The sequence below is a fragment of the Magnolia sinica genome, chromosome 19 (assembly GCF_029962835.1).
Source record: "Magnolia sinica isolate HGM2019 chromosome 19, MsV1, whole genome shotgun sequence".
Taxonomy (NCBI): domain Eukaryota; kingdom Viridiplantae; phylum Streptophyta; class Magnoliopsida; order Magnoliales; family Magnoliaceae; genus Magnolia; species Magnolia sinica.
In genome coordinates, this window is record NC_080591.1 from 56,938,060 (window position 1) to 56,960,862 (window position 22,803).

Sequence of the window (22,803 nt, forward strand, 5' to 3'; positions counted from 1 at the left end):
ACTAAGAAGTCTAGTGGAAATCATGACCATCTATAAATAATAAGTTTACTATTTATAGTAAGTCATGATTTTTATCGAGTTTGATTCTGAAACTTTTTCCTAGGTTTGGTATAATTATTTAAAGTATTGTAAATTCATTTTTACCATCAATCAATTTATTTTCGATTTATTTAGAATTTATTGTCATTTTCTATCTCTACTCATGGATTCAAGGAATCTTTATGAGGAGTCCAGAGAAGTTCCGTGGATTCAGTGTAATTATCCCCTTGAGGAAGACAGTGATTGACCTCATCACGCTCATCCTTGCGTCAATACGAGCCAAAGCTACCTTACCAATAGAATCCATAGTTGTTTATGTTTTAAATCATAGATGTTTATGTCAATGACAATGTCTGTCGATTAGACCATTGACACATGAATCATCTGAAAACATTTAAATCGCTGCACACCTTCAACGATGCCCACAGAGTGGATGGTCTAGGTCTTTAGATTGTGCATGGGCATCGATGGTGAAAATGGTTGCCTCCCCACTTACGTAAGCACGGGGATCTCTCCCTTTCCCTTTTAATCTCCTCTATTAGCATCATATGTACAAATGGTTCTTCTCTCTCCCTCCATATGTAAGCTCTTGTGTGTTTGTATAGGTGTATCCTCATTTTCTTCTAGAATATTTTTTAATGTGGAGATTTTTGTACACAGGAAGAGTGGAAGAGGTAAGTCTTCTACTTGTGTTTTAAGAAAGTTTTGTGTTACTGCCTTAAGAATATATGCATATTATTGAACCATGTAAGTCTCTATACATATGTTATCTTATTTTTTTTTAGCCCTTTGGCTTTTTAATATTTGTAATTTTTTTGCTATCTTATTTTTAATTTATTTGGCTCTTTGACTTTTTTATATTTGCAATTTTTTTTAATGATTTAACTTGTCCCGCATTGATCATATGTGAGTGTTTCCACAACAACCGGTATCAGAGTGTGGACCATTTCCATGTAAGTGGGTGGTCCACTTCCACCATTTCATATAATTTTCCTACTAGGTTGTCACACCTCGAAATTCAGCTACTCGAGTGGGGCCACTCAGGACCCAAATCCCAATTCATTACCACTAATGTGTTCATTAAATTTCTAAAAAACCATTCACATCCAAATTAAAAGGATATTAGCACTAATTTCAAATCTAAATAAAGAAATCATCATATTATATTATCTGCAACTTAAACCACTCACTTAACAGTATTTGTCTTATTACATCAGAACTTGAAACTTTAAAATATTTAACCTAATAATCAAAAGGAAAAAGCTAGTAGTAGAGGCTTGTTTGGTCAAAGTATTCCAATTCAATGCTTAAAATATTAATCGGTGTGGGGTGTGCTTGTGCAATTCAATCAAATGCAAGGCCACATGTGTGATCGAGGGCTTGTATTTAGTTTCATGTGTGATTATGATGTGCAGGTTTGCCAGAGTCTATTTGACTCAATGTTTGATTGAACTGCTGGTGTTCCCCAACGTTGAGATGGGCAGATTAAAGACTAGACACAGGATTTAGTTATCTTCTCAACTATCGGTTGTGCTCAGTATTCAAGCGATTTGTGAAAGGGTCCCGAATGGACTCTTTTTGTCTTGTGAAAATAGACTTATGTCTACGGGCTTAAGGACTTGTGTCTTTCAGTGTGATTTATTGTCGTAGTTCAATAGAAAAAATAATGGAGAAAATAAATAAAACCTGAAAGTATTCTTCTATCAATGATGTTTATAATATATGGCACTCATGATTGGCTTGAGGGATGACGATCTATTCGTTGCCCAATTGGGACTGAGCTTCGTAGCGGGACGGTCGTGATGTGTGGAATGGTCGTCTGTTCCTCACTTGATTAAAGACCAGGCCTCATGGCAACACGACTGATGGCTAGTAGATCTTCAACAATCTGTTCATTAACCAGTCAAAACCGAGCCCTGTGGCGATATGGCTAGTGAGGTGACAACATATTCATGGTCTTGGTAGGAACCAAGCACGTGGCAAGACGATCGTGAATCCACTATCCATTCGTCGTCTGGTGTGAATCAAACTTCATAGCGAGATGGCCATCAGAATCATTTAGTATGTAGCAGGAAAGCCCCACAACATTTTGTTTGAAAGTGAGTGATCTTCATTATGATCTAACGATATGCCACAGATAAATGTGGAGAGATAAACTAAGAATTAAAAACTAAGCCCCCCACACCATGAGTAGGGATGGGATGTTAAAATAAAATAAAGTAAAAAGATAGATAAATATTTATGGTGGACGAATCAATAAAGTTAGGTTTGATTGTATTGACGTCAGGCCAGGAGCTTTTCGTGGAGTGTTATTTGTATAGGCTTCTAGGAAGTGGTGGCCTTACGTAGTCTTGAGTAGTGTGAAGGATTTGGATGATTGGTTGTGGAAATCTCTTTGATATTTTAACATTAGCATGACCTATTGCGTACGACCACGTGTACAAGAGATATACTCTCACATCTTTGGATCATGCATTAGTTGGAGTCCTCCGTCACTAGACTCCCACATTGGAAAGTTATTGTGATCCTTATGTCACTTGCTTTAGCATCTGTAAAGAGTTGCTTTTAGTAAGGCTCTAGCATTTAATGCCATATATACATCTCCTTTAATAAGATTCTATAATTTAATGCTCTCTCATATGCACATCTTTAACTCCTCCTCCTGAAGTTGATATATACCACATATGGCATAGCTGTCATGTTGGGTCTTATAGATCATTTAATCTATGTCAAGATAGGTGTAGACAATGCTCTCGATACATGAGTAAGATTTAGTCCATTATTTAATGTGTTGTGCCAACACATGACATGTAAGACCCTAACCCAAGTGTGCACGCTGTTCCTTTAGGTCTCACAGTCTTACTGGTTGAATTTCGGTGACCCACAACTAATGGATAGTGTTTGTGGTCATCCTCAAGTTCGGTCACGTAGATCCAACTCGGATCGACCCGAAACCTATTCCATTTTGTTCGTATCGGTGCCGCGGTTCCAACGCCGCATCCCGTGCGTGAATCCATTATGTACATCACAAGTTGTGGGTAACGTTCAATATAGACCCTTGATGTGTAGATGGTGGACCCCACCCCACATGTTTTCCCATGTGCATGTGATGGATGATGTCACCCCTAGTGTAGGTTTCTAGAAACCCTACAACCCTACACCCTATGAACCTACACCCCCATAGTAACCTTGTTTATATCACCCTAGCCTAATGATGCTTTTCTCTAACCTAGGTAGAGAGAGTAATCATTACTCTCCCACACCTCCCAAGCAACTCTCTCTCTCCCTCTCATTTATCTCTAACTCTCCTTCTCCTCTCCCTTTGCTAACCTTTCAACGTCCCACCTCCCCCTTATTTCCAGCTCTTGCTACCCCAAATACCTCCCAATCCCACCTTCTTCAACTCATCTTAACCATAGATCCACTTTCCTTAGAGCTTGTAGATGAAGATGGTGTAACTTTGGAGCTTGATTGCTTAGGTAGGTGTACATACATTGTAAATTTTAGATTTATTTAGTTTCTTTGTTATTCTTCATTTTTCTTCTCATGTTGGAGCTTGTGGGGCCCATCAAGTGATGGTGGTGGCCCTAAGTCTCCATGGATGTGGCTTGTAGCCCATCCTACATTGCATGCAAGGGACCATTCTCCATGGATCCCTTCATGCATTTTTCTTCCTTAGATCAGGGATCTTTGGGTCATCTAGACTCTTGATACTTGGTAGAGATTGCATCTCCACCATAGATCCCAAGTAGATAGCCTTGATCATGTAGATCTTGTACACATTATGATAATGAAATGTGTATGCATCTATGATGAAGGGAAGGGCCTCAATGAGGCGGAGACCCTTCCCTTGTGGCCGTATTCTTCTTCTTTTCTTATTAATTCATATCTGATCATGAGTGTGTGGCCCACCTTGTGGACTAATAAAATCTAGACCATCCAAAGTGGGAGGACGCCCATGGTAGTCCACCCTTGGACGTGTGGCCCCAAAATCCTCCTAAATGGGGTACATGCAAAGGTGTTTTTATGGTGGGGATGGTTTGGAAGTTTGTGGGGCCCACTAGGGTGGACCAAACCATGATTTTATGGGGTTAAATCCCCTTTTAAATAGTGTTTATAATTTATTTAAATCAGATATATGTTGCTGTCCAGAACTGTCTGGACAGATTTTTGGGCCATCTTGGGGCCTAATTTTTGGAATTTGGTAAGGTGATTGATACCATATAATATATGATTATTGAATGTGTATATTCCACCTATGAGCATACCAAATTTTAGCCCCAACTGATTCCATTTGAGCCTCTAAAAGGGTGGGCCAACATGATGGACTGCTAGATTTTTCTGTTGTGCAGTCCAGAACATTACCTCAAGAAAACCTTAATTCATAAATTATTTTGATGATGCTGGACCATTTTTCTGGGTTCCATCTTGTTGTAGACATGATGAGGGACCTTGTCCCTCAATTTCAAGAATTATAGAGGCCCTGGACCCATTGCATTGGAGTGCCCAAATTTAAGACATCAACATGTACATTGCTGAATTTTTCTACCTTACTGTCCTCTCCATGTTTGTAGCAGTATTTGGGCCCAGCACATTGGGGCTTTTGTGCATGATTATGAGGCCCACTTTGTGATGTTTTAGAGGCCTTTGGGGCCATGGTTGTGGGGCCAACCAGACCACATGATGTATGTTTTCCATCCTTGCCATCCCTTTGTTTTTGTGGGGCCCATGTGAGTGGTCCACCCTAGGTGGACGTCCCCTGTGTAGCCCACCATTAGGGCGTGTGGAGCCCACCTTGATGTGTATTTGGCCAGGCCGTCCATGGCCTTGGACCATCCCACCCTTGGGACGCCCATGCCTTGGGCTGCTGCTGGGCTTGTGTTCCATCAGCAGGCCCACTTATGTTGAAGTGACAAATCCCCTCCTCCATCTGGTGGGGGCCCCCTATAAGAAGTGCTAGCCCTTATGGGGTTAATTCCCTCACACTTTGACAAGTTTCTGGGCCTCAATAGGCCTAGGAAATTAGTTGGATTGAAAGTCCAACTATGGGCATTAAATGTACATGTATATTGCTGAATTTTTATTGGATGAGGGGCCCACCACATTGAGGGAATTGGGTACTTGTTGCTCCCTCATAATTTAGTATTTTCTTAGGCTTAATTAATGCTTGTTTGGGCCACCATTGATGATCATTTGTAGGATCCAAACTTAGACTAGATTTTGAGAGTTCCTAGTGGGCCCAGATTGGGCTGGAATGTCCCAACTTGGTCAGCCATGTGTTTGGGCTGACTTTTACCATTTTGATGGACTTATGGGCTGAGATAAGGGTAGTATTGGGCCCTTGGTTGCCCACTTAAATTGCTAGTTATTGGGTTGATGTAGTGGGGCCCATTTCACCCAACTTAGACTTATTTTTGGGCCATGTTTTTGTGCTCATGGGCCGCCCATTCAGTCTAACTAAATGCATGGATTTGATGGCCATTGGTACTTGGGCTTTGATTCCCTTCCTTTGGCCCATGTTGTTATGGATGGATTGGACCCATAGTTCTTAATGCTTTATATGGACTTATGTATATGGATTAGATATGGGCCTTGGGCCTTGTAGCTTATGGTTTGTGGTTGGATGCCTTGGGGCAATGGTGGTTGAATATCCCCATTTAGACCCCTCTAGGCCCATTTGTATCTAAGTGTGGTTGAATGCCCACCTTAGTCTCTTGGTAGGTCTATCTCCATATTATTTAGGCCCGTAGCTTGTATGCTTAGTCTCGTGGGTTATCCCAAGTAAATGGGCCCCCATTAGAGGTTGTATTCTTTATGAGGAATTGGTTAAGTACCTAGACCCTTCATGGTTAGGTAGAGACTTCATCTTCACCTCATTAGCACCCCCTTCATCTTCATGACCCACTCCCATACGCATCATATGCATGCTTAGTTGAGGTATGATTGGTCATGGTTGTGCCATTGTGTAGGACATGTTGGTATCTCCCCGAGGGATGGAGTTTCCCTCTTAAGCACGATGGATGCTTGGGATTGATGCATGAGTGATTGTGTGATTCATGCATCTGGCATTGCATAGCATGTGGATATTTACCCTTACTTCATCAGGGCCGTAGCCTCCACAGATATATCGTGGATGGCAGTGTGTGGACACTGAAAATGATACTTGAGCATTTAGGGCGCATAGGATGTCCCTGGGTGAAAGCCCCTAAACCTTTACGGTATCGAGGAGACGCCTTAATGTCGAGACCGAGTGGAAATCATGAGCTCTCTATTGCCTTATACTGTTAGGCCGTGACTCCCACTGTTGCGAGGTCGGTTGAGATGCGGTGTGGCCTTACTCGCCTGAGTTAGGGGGTGATAGCTAGGTTGAGTTGACTAGCTCATAAATGGGTCTGAGTCGCGCTGGTGATTGGCTGTCCACAGGCGGGTAGTGAGGTCCTCTACGCTCATTTGACTATGCGGGTCTAAAGAGCGGTAATCATCCTACAGTGTACTTGACCCCGGTGGATTCCTTATGATGGAACTGTACTTAATGTGTGGATTAGATATGAGGTCTGACATTACTTCTCATTGCATTGGCATCGACTGTATAAGCCTCATATTACATCGTCTTGGTATGGTGCCTAGTACTCGTGTATTGCATTGCATACCCTTGGTACGGCTTACTGCATTCATAGCTTAGCGTCGGTATAGCTAGTGGTATTGGTATCATTCATGGTTTCCTCTGTATCCTCCTATTTCTTCTGAGCACCATTGTCACACACCAACACAGCCCTCTAAGCTTTCTATAAGCTTATGCACAATTGATGCGTGCAAGAGATCCTATGTTTGCGCAGTAGCAGTGGAGCATTAGATTGGAGCGTGCTGAGGACCCCTTGTAGACTTTTCTCTCCCTTCTTACCTTATGTATTTCCTTTTGAGCCTTATGTACCTGTAAAAGTTTAAATCTCTATTAAATTTTGTAATGCGTTCCTATGGTTACTTTCTGAGATTACAATGTTATGATCTTGGGTATGCTCTATCGGATTAGATTTTTGCTACGAAAATCCTCCTTGTGGGATCCCACAATCGGAACCTGAGCCAGGGACCGAGAATGGGGTACTACGGAGGCTGTTGCAGCTGGAACCGGCTATCGAGTTCCTTATGAGTCCGGTCACCGAGTCCGGGGCGTGATAGGAGTTGGTATCAAAGCATAACAAGTAATCTTAGAATGACTTGGGATAACATTGCATATCTACTGCGAGCTTAGGACAAGTCATGTCTCGAGAGCATTCCCTTCGTTCCGTTGAGCCTGCAAGATTCTAATCCCTTTGCACCCATCATCCTTGTTGTTTTGTAGGCGATGCCACCTAAGTGAGGTGCCCGTGGCCATGGTGCCCATGGTCGTGGTTCTCATTCTGCTCTAGTAACCCAATCGACCCAAGCGCATCCCGCTCCCACTATTGAAGACTCAACTCTTGAGGTCCCAATTCCACCCCTAGTGGCTCCTATTCCCCCACTTGAGCCTTCTATTCCAGTTTCTGAGGCTCCTACCGCTCTTGTGCCTCCACTTGAGGCTAGTGTTACCCCTGTTTTCCTGACGATTCCTGTAAGGATTGAGCATTTTCAGCAAATGATGCAGGTCGTCACTGCTACCCTGCAGACCCGTTAACATGAGGCCCCTGTGCAGTCTGACCAGCTACGAGCGAGCGTGGTATTCTGCAAGTTTCGGCAAGCATGATCCCACGAGGTTCAGGGGTGAGCTCGACCCTTTTGCCGCTGAGTTGTGGCGCACTGAGGTGGAGAGGATATTCGACACCATGCAGTGTCCGAGCGAGTAGAGAGTCTTATTAGCCACTTTCCTTTTGTAGGGCGAGGCCCAGCATTGGTGGTCATTAGTGTTGAGGATGGTTAAGCCTCAGTTTGTTTGGACATGGAGGAGTTCATGGTCCGCTTTGACCAGAAGTTCTTTCCTGAGCATGTTTATAAGTAGCGGGCTATGGAGTTCGAGACTCTAATCCAGGGTAATATGACGGTGTCTCAATATGAGGCTCGTTTCGTAGCTCTTTCCAGATTTGCTCCTTATCTCACCGACGACAAGAACAGGAAGGCTCGCCATTTCCAGAACGGTTTGCATCCCACTCTCCGTAGTCGTGTGGTGGGGCATTTCTTAACGACGTTTGATCAGGTCGTTCATAGAGCGTTGCTATATGAGGAGGACTGGGCCATGACCTAGAGGACCTGAGATTAGAATTTCGGCGGAGATCGGAAGAGGAGGGCACCTTCCGGCAGCTCCCGACAGCACCGTCAGCAGAGGCGGAGAGGTCGATCTGAGTATAGGCATCCGTAGCGCCATCAGTAGCATCGTTATCAGCGTAACTAGCCGCTCCTTCCTCCGGGCTATTTTTCGATGTTTGCTATGGATGTGGGTAGATAGGCCATCAGAGGCATGAGTGCCCTCTTCCCTTGTAGCAGCAAAGGCCACTGTAGTTTCCCCCATCCCATCCTCCTCAGTAACAACAGCATCAGCAAGCGTAACATCAGGCTCCCTCTCCTAGGCCTCCTCCTCAGCAGCAGAGGCAGCTAGGCAAGCCTCCATATCAGCCACATAGGCAGCAGAGACAGTAGCAGCAAAAGGGACATGCACCTCCCTAGGCCCTGAGTCAAGTATATATCGCTACACAGTAGGTACAGCTTCAGGATCCACAATCTTCAGGCTTGCTTCCTTTACTAGCTCAGGGCAGATTCTATTCTACGCAGTAAACACAGGGCCAGGACCCACAATCTTCTTCTATTGGAGTCGTTGAGGGTATTCTCCTTATTTTTGCTTGTGTTGCTCATATTTTGTTTAATTCTGGCACTTCCCATTCTTCCGTGGTCGAAGGGTTTTACCAATAGACCGGTATTCTGTCGGAGTCCGCGTCTGAGGCTTTAGCTGTTTTGACTCCCTTGGGGAAGTCCGCCATTTTGTGTCATCGTTGCCCTTCTTGCCAGGTTTTGGTTGGCGATATATTTCTGCTTGCTGATTTGTTTGTATTGCTGATGAAAGAGTTCGATGTTATCCTGGGTATGGATTAGCTTGCTGAGTACCATGCTCTCTTGGACTATGCCATGAGGACAGTCACGTTTCATATTCACGGCTTGCCAATGTTCGAGTTCGTTGCAGAGCCCAGAGGAGAGTTGTTGTCTAGTTTGCTAGCTTGTATTGTTGAGGAGTCTATGACAGGGTGTATTAAGTAGCTGCCAGTAGTCTGCGAGTATCCAGATGTGTTCTAGGAGATCCCGGGTTTGCCGCTGCGTTGGAAGATTGAATTTCAGATTGATTGGGTGCTCGGTACCGTGCCTATCTTGAAGGCCCCCTACCGGATGACACCGATGGAGTTGAGAGAACTACAGGAGCAGTTGGATGAGCTCCAGGAATTGAGTTTTATTCATCCCATCAGTTCTCGTGGGGAGCCCCAGTATTATTCGTGAAGAAGGATGGCTCGTTGAGGCTCTATGTGGATTCTGCGAGCTCAACAGGGTCACTATTAAGAACCGATACCCACTTCCCATGATAGATGGTTTGTTCGACCAGCTGTAGGGTGCTCAGTTCTTTTCTGAGATAGACTTGCACTCTGGTTACCATCAAATTTAGGTCCGAGAGGAGGATGTACCGAAGATAGCATTCCGGACGTACTACGGTCACTTTAAGTTTTTAGTCATGTCGTTCGGACTGACCAATGCACCCGCCATGTTTATGAAGCTACGAGGTCTTCCGAACCGTCCTCGATCAGTTCGTGGTTGTGTTTATTGATGATATTCTGGTGTATTCGAGGACCCGGGAGGACCATGTGATGCACTTGTAGATTATGCTTGAGACCCTCCATGCCCATCAGTTATATGCGAAGCTGGAGAAGTGCGAGTTCTGCCAGGAGGAGGTGAAGTTCCTCGGTCACGTGGTGACGAGGGAGGGTGTCGCTGTGGACCCCTCGAAGGTTGATGCAGTGCGTTAGTGGGGCCAGCCCACGAACCCATTCGAGATCTGTAGCTTCCTTGGTCTGGTGTGATATTATCGACGATTCATCGAGGGTTTCTCCCATATTGTAGCACCGCTGACTCGGTTAACGTGGAAGGGCACTGAGTTTGTCTGAAGTGACGCATGCAAGGAGGCATTTATGGAGTTGAAGGACTGCCTCATGTCCACTCCTATCCTCACTCTTCCTGATGGGAGTGATGGTTTTATCATGTTTACCGATGCCTCCAAAGTTGGCTTAGGCGCTGTTCTGATGCAGCACGGGAAGCCTGTAGTGTATGCCTTGCGCCAGCTCGAAGTCCATGAGCTGAACTACCCCACCCATGATCTGGAGCTAGCAACAGTTGTCTTCGCATTAAAGGTGTGGAGGCATTATCTCTATGGGGTTTGGTTCGTGATCTTTTCAGACCATAAGAGCTTGAAGTATTTATTTTTATAGTTCGAGTTAAACATGAGATAGAGGCGATGGATGGAATTATTGAAGAATTATGACTTTAACCTTTAGTACCACTCGGGTAAGGCGAACGTGGTGGCGGACACGCTCAGCCGTCAGCCATGAGACCTGGTGGCACAGATGATGGTTCGAGAGTGGCAAATGCTGGAGGATGTTTTGGAGTTCGACTTTGAGTTCGGTATGCATTCTTCCATGGTTCAGGTTTCGAGCTTGTCGATTCAACCCTCTTTGATCGCTAGGGTAATTGAGGCTCAGCAGACGGACGAGTCACTTCAAGAGTACAGAGCAAAGGCAACATCCGTGGAGCAGTCAGACTAGCAGATTGGTTCCGACGATGGATTATGCTTCAAAGGCCGATTGTGTGTCCCAGACGTGCTAGAGTTGCATCGTGATCTGATGACCGAGGCACACCGATCGAGACTTACCATCTACCTAGGCTCCAGAAAGATGTACAGAGATATGAGGAGGCAATACTTTTGGTCGGGGATGAAATGCTAGATTACTAGCTTCGTAGCCAAGTGTGACACTTACCAGTGTGTCAAGTCCGATCACCAAAGACCCCCTCGTCCCTTGCAGCCATTGAGCGTTCCAGTTTGGAAGTGGGAGCATGTGTCGATGGATTTTATCATGGGTTTAGTGAGGACTCAACGCGATAACGATGCCATCTGGGTTATCATTGATCGTCTGACGAAGTCGGCGCATTTTATTCTTATGCGTGCTTCCTGGACTATTAATCGGTTGGCGAGGATCTTCATCGAGGAGATAGTGAGACTGTACGACATTCTAGTTTCGATCGTATCTGATCGAGACCCAAGATTTACGTCTCAGTTTTGGACCGAACCGATACCTGTGCAAGAAGATGCCGATCGGCGTTTATTCCGAAAAACAACGCGCGTTGCGGATTTCGAGGACTCTCTACAATTAGTCCCATCAATCAACCATTAAAGCATCCCATACCTCAAGTACAACAACCCATCACCACCTTTTACAAAAGTCCACCATTCTTTCCACCTCACCACTCCTCTTTTCCAAATTTCAACAACAACCATACACCTTTTCACAATTTTCAACCCAAACCATCCCCATCACTCCATCACCCATCTCTTTCTCTCTCTCTCCCTCCCTTTACAACTATCTCTCTTATTCTTTTTTCAAAAGAAATCCAAATCCAAGAGAGAGCACCATGAGTCCCCCATGGTGAGAAAACTTCATATGTGAGGTCCACCTTTCCCACCCCTTCATCTCTCATCTCAACCATCCATTTCCCATCTTCCTCCATCAAAGGGTAGTACAAGGAGCTAAGGAAGCCAAGGGAGCAAGAAGATCAAGTGGTGGGTGTTTGGATAGGATAGTTTTTGATGTTTTTAAGATGGGCCAAGTGAGGCCAACCGATCAATGGTTTGGATCTCGCTTTGGACCCTAAGGTGTGGCCGATGGCCCACTTGGATCATCATGATCATTCCATGATGGGGCCATTCTCCATGGACCCCATCATGATGTTTATTTTCTTGTATGTTTAGGGTCATCTAGACCGTTTAATTTGGTGGAGAAGGGATCTCCACCGTTGGATTTAATTTTTAATGGGCCACATAAAATGGGACCCACTTGATGTATGATTTGGTGCAAGGGAGGGCCCATAGTGCCGGGGTCCCTCCATCACACGGTCTCACTCTCTATCTCTCTCCCTTTTTATTTTTAATTGTTTTATTTTTATTTTTATTTTTATTTTTATGAGGTTATGTGTGGCCCACTTGAATGGACCCCACCATAGGGTATGTATTCCATCCAACTCACCTACGAGTGGGGCCCACCTTGTGTGTAGTATACACACTATCCTCCATGAGGTGGCCCACATAAGCAAGGCCCACCTCTAGTATATTTGGAGAGAGTCCAGCGTCCAGGGACGCTGGACGTTTCATGGAAACGGTAAAAGAAAAAGAAAAAAAAAATTTTGCTTGGTTTGGGGATGGCCCACTTGTGTAGGCTCCACCTTGATGCATGTATTAAATCCACACCATCCACTCCCTTCCCAAGCTCTTTTTAGCCGTTGACCTAAAAGATGGGATCCATCAGACTTTCATGCGGGCCATACCGTAGCAAATGATGGTCTTTACCATTAAAACTTTCCCTATTGGTTTTATGCATCGAAACAGGTCCAATATTGGGCTCGTTTAACTTGTCTAGGGCCATGGAAGGCCATTGGATGGAGTGGATGGCTTGGATATGGACCCCACCTGCAAACTAAACAAAAACAAAAATCAAAAAAAAAAACAACAAAGCAGCAACCGCCGCCGCCGTGTCGAGCGCAGCAGCCAGCGCTTGGGCCGGCGGACGTGACGATCCACGGCAGTGGGCCCCACGTTGATGTTTACATGTCATCTAACCCGTTCATTGGCCCACTCTCTGAAGTGGGCCCATCTCAAAATCAGCCACATCCAAGACTCAGTGGCCCACACCGTGTGAAACAAGTGGAATTGAACATTTACCTTTGAAACCCTTTTTGGGGTCCACAGAGTTTTGGATCGGGGTGAAATTTATTTTCACCCTTCATCTAGGCCCTTGTGACCTTATCAACGGTCCGGATGGGATATAAACACTATGGTGGGCCCCACATGGAGCCCACATTGATGTATGTGCTTCATTCCCACCGTCCGCCTGGACGGTGGACGTGGACCCACTGTGACGTGTGAGGGCCCACTGTGATGAGTGTGTGGGCTCACTGTGATGTGTGCATGTGTGTGTGTGTGTGTGTGTATATATATATATATATATAATATTATATTTCATATAATATTATATGTATTATGTATATATATATTATATACTATATATATATATATTATATACTATATTATATGTATATATTTTTTTTTTGGCCCGTGATTGAGGCCCACCTCAGTACTTATGGCCCATGATTGAGGCCCACTTTGATGTATTATGGGCCCATGGGTCAAGGCCCATTTGAGGTATTAAGGGCCCATGGTTTAAGGCCCATTAAGACATATTGGGGCCTATGGGTTGAGGCCCATTTGATGTACATTTGGGGCCCATTGGTGTGGCCCATTTGATACACATAAGGCCCATAAGATTAGGCCCATTTGATACGTTCTAAAGCCCACAGTTTATAGTCCATTGCAATGCACATAAGGCCCATTGGTGCAGCCCAGTGATGTGGCCCACTTGATGAATACAAGGCCCATATGATATGGCCCATTTGACGTATTTAAGGCCCAATGGGACGTGCCTAAGGTCCATTGCAATGTACGATCCCGACATGATGATGTTATGATGTTTACGTCAGGGCTATGCCTTGGGAGCAATGGTGGTTTGACGTCCACATTGCAAGTATAGTGTGGTTAAATGTCCGCATTATGACATTCCCTAAGGCCCATTGTTAGGCTCGTGCGTGTTATGTGTAGGCCGTCTAGGCCCACCTTCGTTATGTACATCATCCATCCTATATAGCATGTTTAATTTCATGATTCATGATCATATGCATCATACGTATGCTTGATATGAGAAATGACTGATCATAGCATATGCCTTTGGGCAGATTGGCTCCCGTACAGGGGGTGTTGCCCTACATGAGCGCACGATACGCGCAGGATTGCTGTATGACTGGATAGTGTGATTCATGCATTTACATTGTGTGATATTGTGACTGTACGCCCTAGCGACATCAGGGCCATAGCCTCCACAGACGCATCGTGGTTGGCAGGATTGGATACCGGAAATACTGTTCTACATGGGGTGCGATAGATATCCCTGGGTGAAAGTCCCTAAACCCTTATGGTACCAGGAGGTTGCTCCAACGTCTAGACCGAGTGGATGCATGAGCGCTGATTGCCGATTACCAGACGGTTGCGTTTTCCACTGTGTCGTGGTCGGTTGGAAGGGGGTGCGGCCTTACCCGCCCGAGAGTAGGGGGCAATGCTAGGCTGAGTTTGACCAGCTCGAGGAATGAGTCCGCTATTGACGAGCCGAGCCCGATATTGGCAGGCGGATAGTGAGGTCTTTTCCACTCACCTTATTGCGCGCGATGGGGCGGCAATCTGGCTTGGAGTGTACTAGACCCCGGTGATATTCCAGATTTGAGCCGTATTGACATGTGGACTTAGATGAGGATTTGTATGCTTGACTTTGCATTGCATGGCCTTGGTATGGCCGACATCATTCTTTGCACCGCATGGCCTTGGTACGGCTAATGGGATTCTTAGCATTCATCAGCATGTTCCGCATTACTCTGATACTGCATGACTACATTATCACCTTGAGCATACACTTTCACCACCCTCTAAGCTTTCTATAAGCTTATGCACGACCGTTGCGTGCAGGTGACGTTGGATCGCAGCAGCGCTGAGGCTTGGACGCGTGGCTGATCTTCTTTTGGAGTTTTGGTCTATCTTCATTGTATTTCCCTTATGCTCATTGTACTTGGAAAGTTTTTGATTATAGTGGAAATGTGATGGAGTTTTTGGTTGTTGTTTGTGGGTTATGCCTTTGGTTATGCTTATTACGAATCAAACTGATGTTGAAAATCCTCCTTGTAGCATCCCAGGATCGGAACCTGGCGAATGGGCGCTGGGAGCCGAGAATGGGGTTCTACGGAGGCTGTCGGCGCCGGATTCGGCGATCGGGAATTTTGTGAGCCCGGTCTCCGAGTTTGGGGCGTGACAAAAAGACCAAAGAACCACAATGCGAATAACCAAAAACAACATTACATGTCTGCTATGAATGATTTAAGTCCTAAGTCCGGGTAGCCTAGCGATCTTTTATTATCAACCCTTAACGAGCGTGCCTTCGAGAGTTTTCAAGGTTGATTAGGCACCTTTGCTCTTTCCTGTAGGACATGGCGCGCAGGAGAGTGACCCGATCGACTCCCGCTCCACCACCTGCGGCTCCCGCACTACCACCTACGATCCCTGCTCCTCCACCCGAGATCCCTACTGCCCCACCTGAGGATACCACCCATCTGCCAGGGATTCATGCTGCCCAGCCTATGGGCGCAGCTCCTCCACCAGAGACCGGTGCGGAGCCTACCGTATCTGTGAGTGCTTCCCAGTTACAGCAGATGCTGCAGCCGTGGACGGCCGCACTTCGAGCGGCGCACCCCGATCGTTTCACCAGACAGCAGCAGCAGAGCGCTCGAGTGCCCTCCTTCGAGAGTTCCGACGCCTCGATCCCCGGCATTTCCAGGTGAGCCAGACCCGACCGTGGCTGAGAGATGGCGCGCCGACGTAGAGAAGATATTCGAGACGATGGGATGCGCGACCGAGCGGCGAGTCCGATTAGCCGTATTTCTTCTCCATGGTGAGGCTGAGCACTGGTGGATGTCAGTCTCTCGAGCAGCGGGCACTGATTTTGTTTGGACTTGGGAGGATTTTGTGGATCGGTTTGACCGACAGTATTTTCCCGATCACATCCGACGTCAGCGAGCATTGGAGTTTGAGGCCTTGGTGCAGGGCGATATGACAGTGGCTCAGTATGCCGCTCGTTTTGTAGCACTGTCCAGATTTGCACCATATTTAGTGGATGATGAGGAGCGGAGAGCCCGCCGATTCGAGGCTGGCTTACGTTACGGTCTTCGAGGCCGTGTTATTGGGCATGAGCTTCCTACCTTCGAGGAAGTGGTGCGGAAGGCCCAGATTTTTGAGGCTGAGTGGGACAGCTCTCAGTCTGATCGTGGTCAGAGGAAGGACCGGAAGAGGCAGGCTCCTTCCAGTGATACCCAGCAGGGTCGACCACCGCAGAGGCGCACAGGTCGCCCAGCCTTTCGAGCACCAGCAGCACCACCTCCGAGACAGTTCTCTGGCACTTGTTTTAGGTGCGGTGCGACAGGACACCGTATGTGGGAGTGTCCTCGCCCACAGCAGCAGCAGAGAGGTCCACAGCAGCCTCCACCACCGCAGCAGAGAGACCCCCACGAAGCAGAGGCCCCCACGGCGGCAGCCTCCACCACCGAGACCACCTCAGCAGCAGCAGCAAGCAGCACCAGCCGACGCCGCAGCCAGCAGAGGCGCAGCTGACCGCCTCGCCGACAGCAGCAGAAAGACGCTCGAGAGGGGACAGCACCTCCCCCCGGCTCAGCTCGATTCTATGCGGCCCAGCAGAACCTCACTCATCCGGAGGAGTCGCTGAGGGTATACTTCCTTTTCCGCATGCATTGCACGTGTGTTGTTTGATTCTGGGTGCATCGCATTCTTTCGTGGCCGAGAGTTTTTGCCGATTGACCGGGTTTACCGTTGGAGTCTCGCTCATGAGGGGTTGATGATCGACTCCCTTGGGGAAAGACCTGCAGTTGTTGGGCCGATTTTGCTTGTCTTGCCCGTTTTTGGTTGGGGATATGTTTTTGCCTGCCGACCTGTTTGCTTTGCCTATGTCCGAGTTTGATGTCATCCTGGGCATGGATTGGCTTGCCGAGTATCACGCCATATTAGATTGCTCCGCGAGGACAGTCACGTTTTGTATACCTGGCTTGCCGCAGTTCCAGTTCATTGCTGAGCCCAGAGGAGAGCCGTTGTCTTGTTTGATGTCTTGTGCCATAGAGGAGCCCTTAGCGGTGAGCGTCGACCAGTTGCCTGTGGTTTGCGATTTTCCCGATGTGTTTCAGGAGATTCCGGGATTACCGCCTCGTCGACTCACCGAGTTTCAGATTGATCTCGTGCCCGGTACTGCGCCTATTTCAAAGGCCCCATATCGTATGGCACCATTGGAGTTGCGGGAACTGCAGAAGCAGTTGGACGAGTTGCGCGAGTTAGGCTTTATCCGTCCGAGCAGCTCGCCATGGGGAGCGCCGGTACTCTTCGTGAAGAAGAAGGATGGCTCGTTGAGGCTCTGCGTAGATTACCGCGAGCTCAACAAGGTCACGATCAAGAACAAGTATCCGCTCCCGAGGATTGATGATTTGTTCGATCAGCTGCAGGGTGCACAGTTCTTTTCGAAGATTGACTTGCGTTCCGGTTATCATCAGATTCGGGTCCGAGAGGAGGACATTCCGAAGACAGCATTCAGGACGCGTTATGGTCATTTCGAGTTTCAGGTCATGTCCTTCGGACTGACCAATGCGCCAGCAGTATTCATGCAGTTGATGAACGAGGTCTTCCGTCCGTATCTCGATCAGTTTGTTGTAGTCTTCATCGACGACATTCTGATTTATTCAAGGACTCGTGAGGAGCATGAGTAGCATTTGAAGATTGCATTGTAGACCCTCCGTGCCCAACGATGGTATACTAAGCTGTAGAAGTGCGAGTTTTGGCAGGAGGAGGTGAAGTTCCTCGGTCACGTGGTGACGAGGGAGGGTGTCGCAGTGGACCCCTCGAAGGTTGAGGCAGTGCGTCAGTGGGGCCAGCCCACGACTGCGTCCGAGATCCGTAGTTTCCTTGGTTTAGCGGGCTACTACCGGCGTTTCATTGAGGGCTTCTCTCGTATTGCAGCCCCACTGACTAGGTTGACTTGGAAGGGCGCAGAGTTTATTTGGAGCGACGCCTGCGAGCGAGCATTTATGGAGTTGAAGGACCGCCTCACGTCCGCTCCTGTCCTCACTCTTCCCTCTGGGAGTGATGGATTTATTGTATTCACCGATGCCTCGCATATTGGTTTGGGTGTTGTCCTGATGCAGCACGGGAGACCAGTGGCCTTCGCGTCTCGTCAGCTCAAGGTCCATGAGCTGAACTACCCCACGCATGATTTAGAGTTGGCTGCAGTTGTCTTCGCACTGAAGGTGTGGAGACACTATCTCTATGGGGTTAGGTTCGAGCTCTTTTCTGACCACAAGAGCTTGAAGTACCTCTTCTCACAGTCTGAGTTGAATATGAGGCAGAGGCGTTGGATGGAACTCCTGAAGGACTATGATTTCGATCTCCAGTACCACCCGGGTAAGGCAAACGTGGTGGCGGATGCCCTCAGCCGTCAGCCACGAGGCCTGGTGGCGCATATGATGATTCAGGAGTGGCGGATGCTCGAGGATATAGCAGAGTACGACTTTGAGTTTGGCTTGCAGTCTTCTATTGTGCAGTTATCGAGCCTGTCGATTCAACCCTCTCTTGTCGCAAGGGTGCAGACGAGTCGTTACAGGATTACCGAGCAGAGGCAGCATCTGAGAGTCAGACGGATTGGCAGATTGGTACAGATGGTGGACTTCGCTTCAGAGGCCGATTATGTGTCCCGGATATTCCTGAGCTACGCCGAGATCTTATGACCGAGGCACATCGATCGCGGTTTTCTATCCACCCTGGCTCGACGAAGATGTACCATGACATGAGGCGACAGTATTTTTGGGCGGGGATGAAGCGCCAGATCGCCAGCTTTGTGGCCGAGTGTGACACGTGCCAGCGTGTCAAGGCCGATCATCAGAGACCCCCTGGTCTATTGCAGCCGTTGAGTGTCCCGATGTGGAAGTGGGAGCACGTGTCGACAGATTTCATTATGGGCTTGCCGAGGACTCAGCGCGGTCATGACGCCATCTGGGTTGTCATTGATCGACTGACGAAGTCGGCACATTTTATTGCGATACGTGCGACTTGGCCTTTGGACCGGCTTGCGAGATTATTCATTGAGGATATTGTGAGACTGCATGGCGTTCCAGTCTCGATCGTTTCTGACCGAGACCCGAGGTTCACGTCTCAGTTTTGGGGGAGCTTCCAGAGAGCGATGGGTTCTGATTTGCAGCTCAGCACCGCGTACCATCCGCAGACCGATGGCCAGACCGAGAGGGTCAACCAGATCCTTGAGGATATGCTTCGGGCCTGCGCGATTGATTTCGGGGGTAGCTGGGATGAGCATCTGCGATTGGCTGAGTTTTCATACAATAACAGCTATCAGGCGACCATCGGCATGGCTCCTTTTGAGGCACTATATGGCAGACCATGCAGATCACCGAGTTGTTGGACCGAGGTTGGAGAGCGTCGTCTCCTAGGTCCCGAGCTTGTGCAGGAGACGTCAGAGGCTATTGATATCATTAGGCAGAGGATGCACACAGCTCAAAGCCGGCAGAAGAGTTTTGCTGATCGTCGGCGTCGTCCCTTGGAGTTTGATGTAGGGGACCATGTGTATCTCAAGGTCTCGCCCATGAAGGGCGTAGTTCGATTTGGAGCGAAGGGCAAGCTTGCCCCGAGATTTATAGGACCTTTTGAGATCACTGGGCGCGTTGGCGCCGTGGCCTATCGGCTTGCCTTGCCATCTCAGTTGTCTGGCGTCCACAACGTTTTTCATGTCTCCATGTTGAGGAAGTGTGGGTCAGACATCGTTCCTGTTATCGATTGGCAGCCGTTAGAGGTTCGTGAGGACGCTTCCTATATTGAGCAGCCAGTCCGTATCCTTGATCGGAAGGAGCAGGTCCTCCGGACCAAGGTCATTCCGTTGGTGAAGGTTCAGTGGGGTCACCATTCTGTTGAGGAGGCTTCTTGGGAGCGTGAGGCTGAGATTCGAGAGCGTTATCCCCATCTTTTTGATGATTGATTGTGTTGCATGTTGTATGTTATCTCTGATTTTATATAGTGATGTGATGTTTCTTCTCCCTCTTGAGTTCTGCCTAGTTGCGGTGATTGTGTAAATTTCGAGGACGAAATTTCTATTAGGAGGGGAGAGCTGTAAGACCCGTGTCCTAATCCGTACTGTTAGCTTCCGCGGTCCTTCCGGTCAAATTCCGGCAACCTTCGCACCGTATTCGGTATTTGCGCACGATCCTAAGCCAGGTCCCGCGCATCGACGTCGGCTTGGTCTGAAAGTTATATCATAGCGACCGCGTCGTCGCCGCGGTTCCAACGCCGTGACTTGCGCACCGAACCGATACCCAGGCAAGAAGATGCCGATCAGCGTTTATTCCGAAGAAACACCGCGCGTTGCGGATTTCGAGGGAATCTCTACAATTAGTCCCATCAATCAACCATTAAAGCATCCCATACCTCAAGTACAACAACCCATCACCACCTTTTACAAAAGTCCACCATTCTTTCCACCTCACCACTCCTCTTTTCCAAATTTCAACAACAACCATACACCTTTTCACAATTTTCAACCCAAACCATCCCCCATCACTCCATCACCCATCTCTTTCTCTCTCTCTCCCTCCCTTTACAACTATCTCTCTTATTCTTTTTTTCAAAAAAGAAATCCAAATCCAAGAGAGAGCACCATGAGTCCCCCATGGTGAGAAAACTTCATATGTGAGGTCCACCTTTCCCACCCCTTCATCTCTCATCTCAACCATCCATTTCCCATCTTCCTCCATCAAAGGGTAGTACAAGGAGCTAAGGAAGCCAAGGGAGCAAGAAGATCAAGTGGTGGGTGTTTGGATAGGATAGTTTTTGATGTTTTTAAGATGGGCCAAGTGAGGCCAACCGATCAATGGTTTGGATCTCACTGGACCCTAAGGTGTGGCCGATGGCCCACTTGGATCATCATGATCATTCCATGATGGGGCCATTCTCCATGGACCCCATCATGATGTTTATTTTCTTGTATGTTTAGGGTCATCTAGACCGTTTAATTTGGTGGAGAAGGGATCTCCACCGTTGGATTTAATTTTTAATGGGCCACATAAAATGGGACCCACTTGATGTATGATTTAGTGCAAGGGAGGGCCCATAGTGCCGGGGTCCCTCCATCACACGGTCCCACTCTCTATCTCTCTCCCTTTTTATTTTTAATTGTTTTATTTTTATTTTTATTTTTATTTTTATGAGGTTATGTGTGGCCCACTTGAATGGACCCCACCATAGGGTATGTATTCCATCCAACTCACCTACGAGTGGGGCCCACCTTGTGTGTAGTATACACACCATCCTCCATGAGGTGGCCCACATAAGCAAGGCCCACCTCTAGTATATTTGGAGAGAGTCCAGCGTCCAGGGACGCTGGACGTTTCATGGAAAAGGTAAAAGAAAAAAAAAGATTTGCTTGGTTTGGGGATGGCCCACTTGTGTAGGCTCCACCTTGATGCATGTATTAAATCCACACCATCCATTCCCTTCCCAAGCTCTTTTTAGCCGTTGACCTGAAAGATGGGATCCATCAGACTTTCAGGCGGGCCATACCGTAGCAAATGATGGTCTTTACCATTAAAACTTTCCCTATTGGTTTTATGCATCGAAACAGGTCCAATATTGGGCTCGTTTAACTTGTCTAGGGCCATGGAAGGCCATTGGATGGAGTGGATGGCTTGGATATGGACCTCAAGGTGAAACAGCAGCCGCAGCTGCTGCTGCTGTGTCAGTAGCGCAGCAGCGCTGCCTGCGCATTTCAGCGGGCGGACGGCTTGGCCGTCGTACAGCCAGTCACGGCTGCAGCCGTGGGCCCCACGTTGATGTTTACATGTCATCTAATCCGTTCAGCAGGTGGCCCACTCTCTGAAGTGGGCCCATCTCAAAAATCAGCCTGCTCCAAGACTCAGGTGGCCCACACCGTGTGAAACAGTGGAATTGAACATTTACCTTTGAAACCCTTTTTGGGGTCCACAGAAGTTTTGGATCAGGGTGAAATTTATTTTCACCCTTCATCTAGGTCTGCTGGACCTTATCAACGGTCCGGATGGGATATAAACACTATGGTGGGCCCCACATGGAGCCCACATTGATGTATGTGCTTCATTCCCACCGTCCGCCTGGACGGTGGACGTGGACCCACTGTGACGTGTGTGGGCCCACTGTGATGAGTGTGTGGGCCCACTGTGATGAGTGTGTGGGCCCACTGTGATGTGTGCGCGTGTGTGTATATATATATATATATATAATATTATATTTCATATAATATTATATGTATTATGTATATATATATTATATACTATATATATATTATATACTATATTATATGTATATTTTTTTTTGGCCCGTGATTGAGGCCCACCTCAGTACTTATGGCCCATGATTGAGGCCCACTTTGATGTATTATGGGCCCATGGGTCAAGGCCCATTTGAGGTATTAAGGGCCCATGGTTTAAGGCCCATTAAGACATATTGGGGCCTATGGGTTGAGGCCCATTTGATGTACATTTGGGGCCCATTGGTGTGGCCCATTTGATACACATAAGGCCCATAAGATTAGGCCCATTTGATACGTTCTAAAGCCCACAGTTTATAGTCCATTGCAATGCACATAAGGCCCATTGGTGCAGCCCAGTGATGTGGCCCACTTGATGAATACAAGGCCCATATGATATGGCCCATTTGACGTATTTAAGGCCCAATGGGACGTGCCTGAGGTCCATTGCAATGTACGATCCCTACACAATTTATGTAATGATGTTTACGTCAGGGCTATGCCTTGGGAGCAATGGTGGTTCGACGTCCACATTGCAAGTATAGTGTGGTTAAATGTCCGC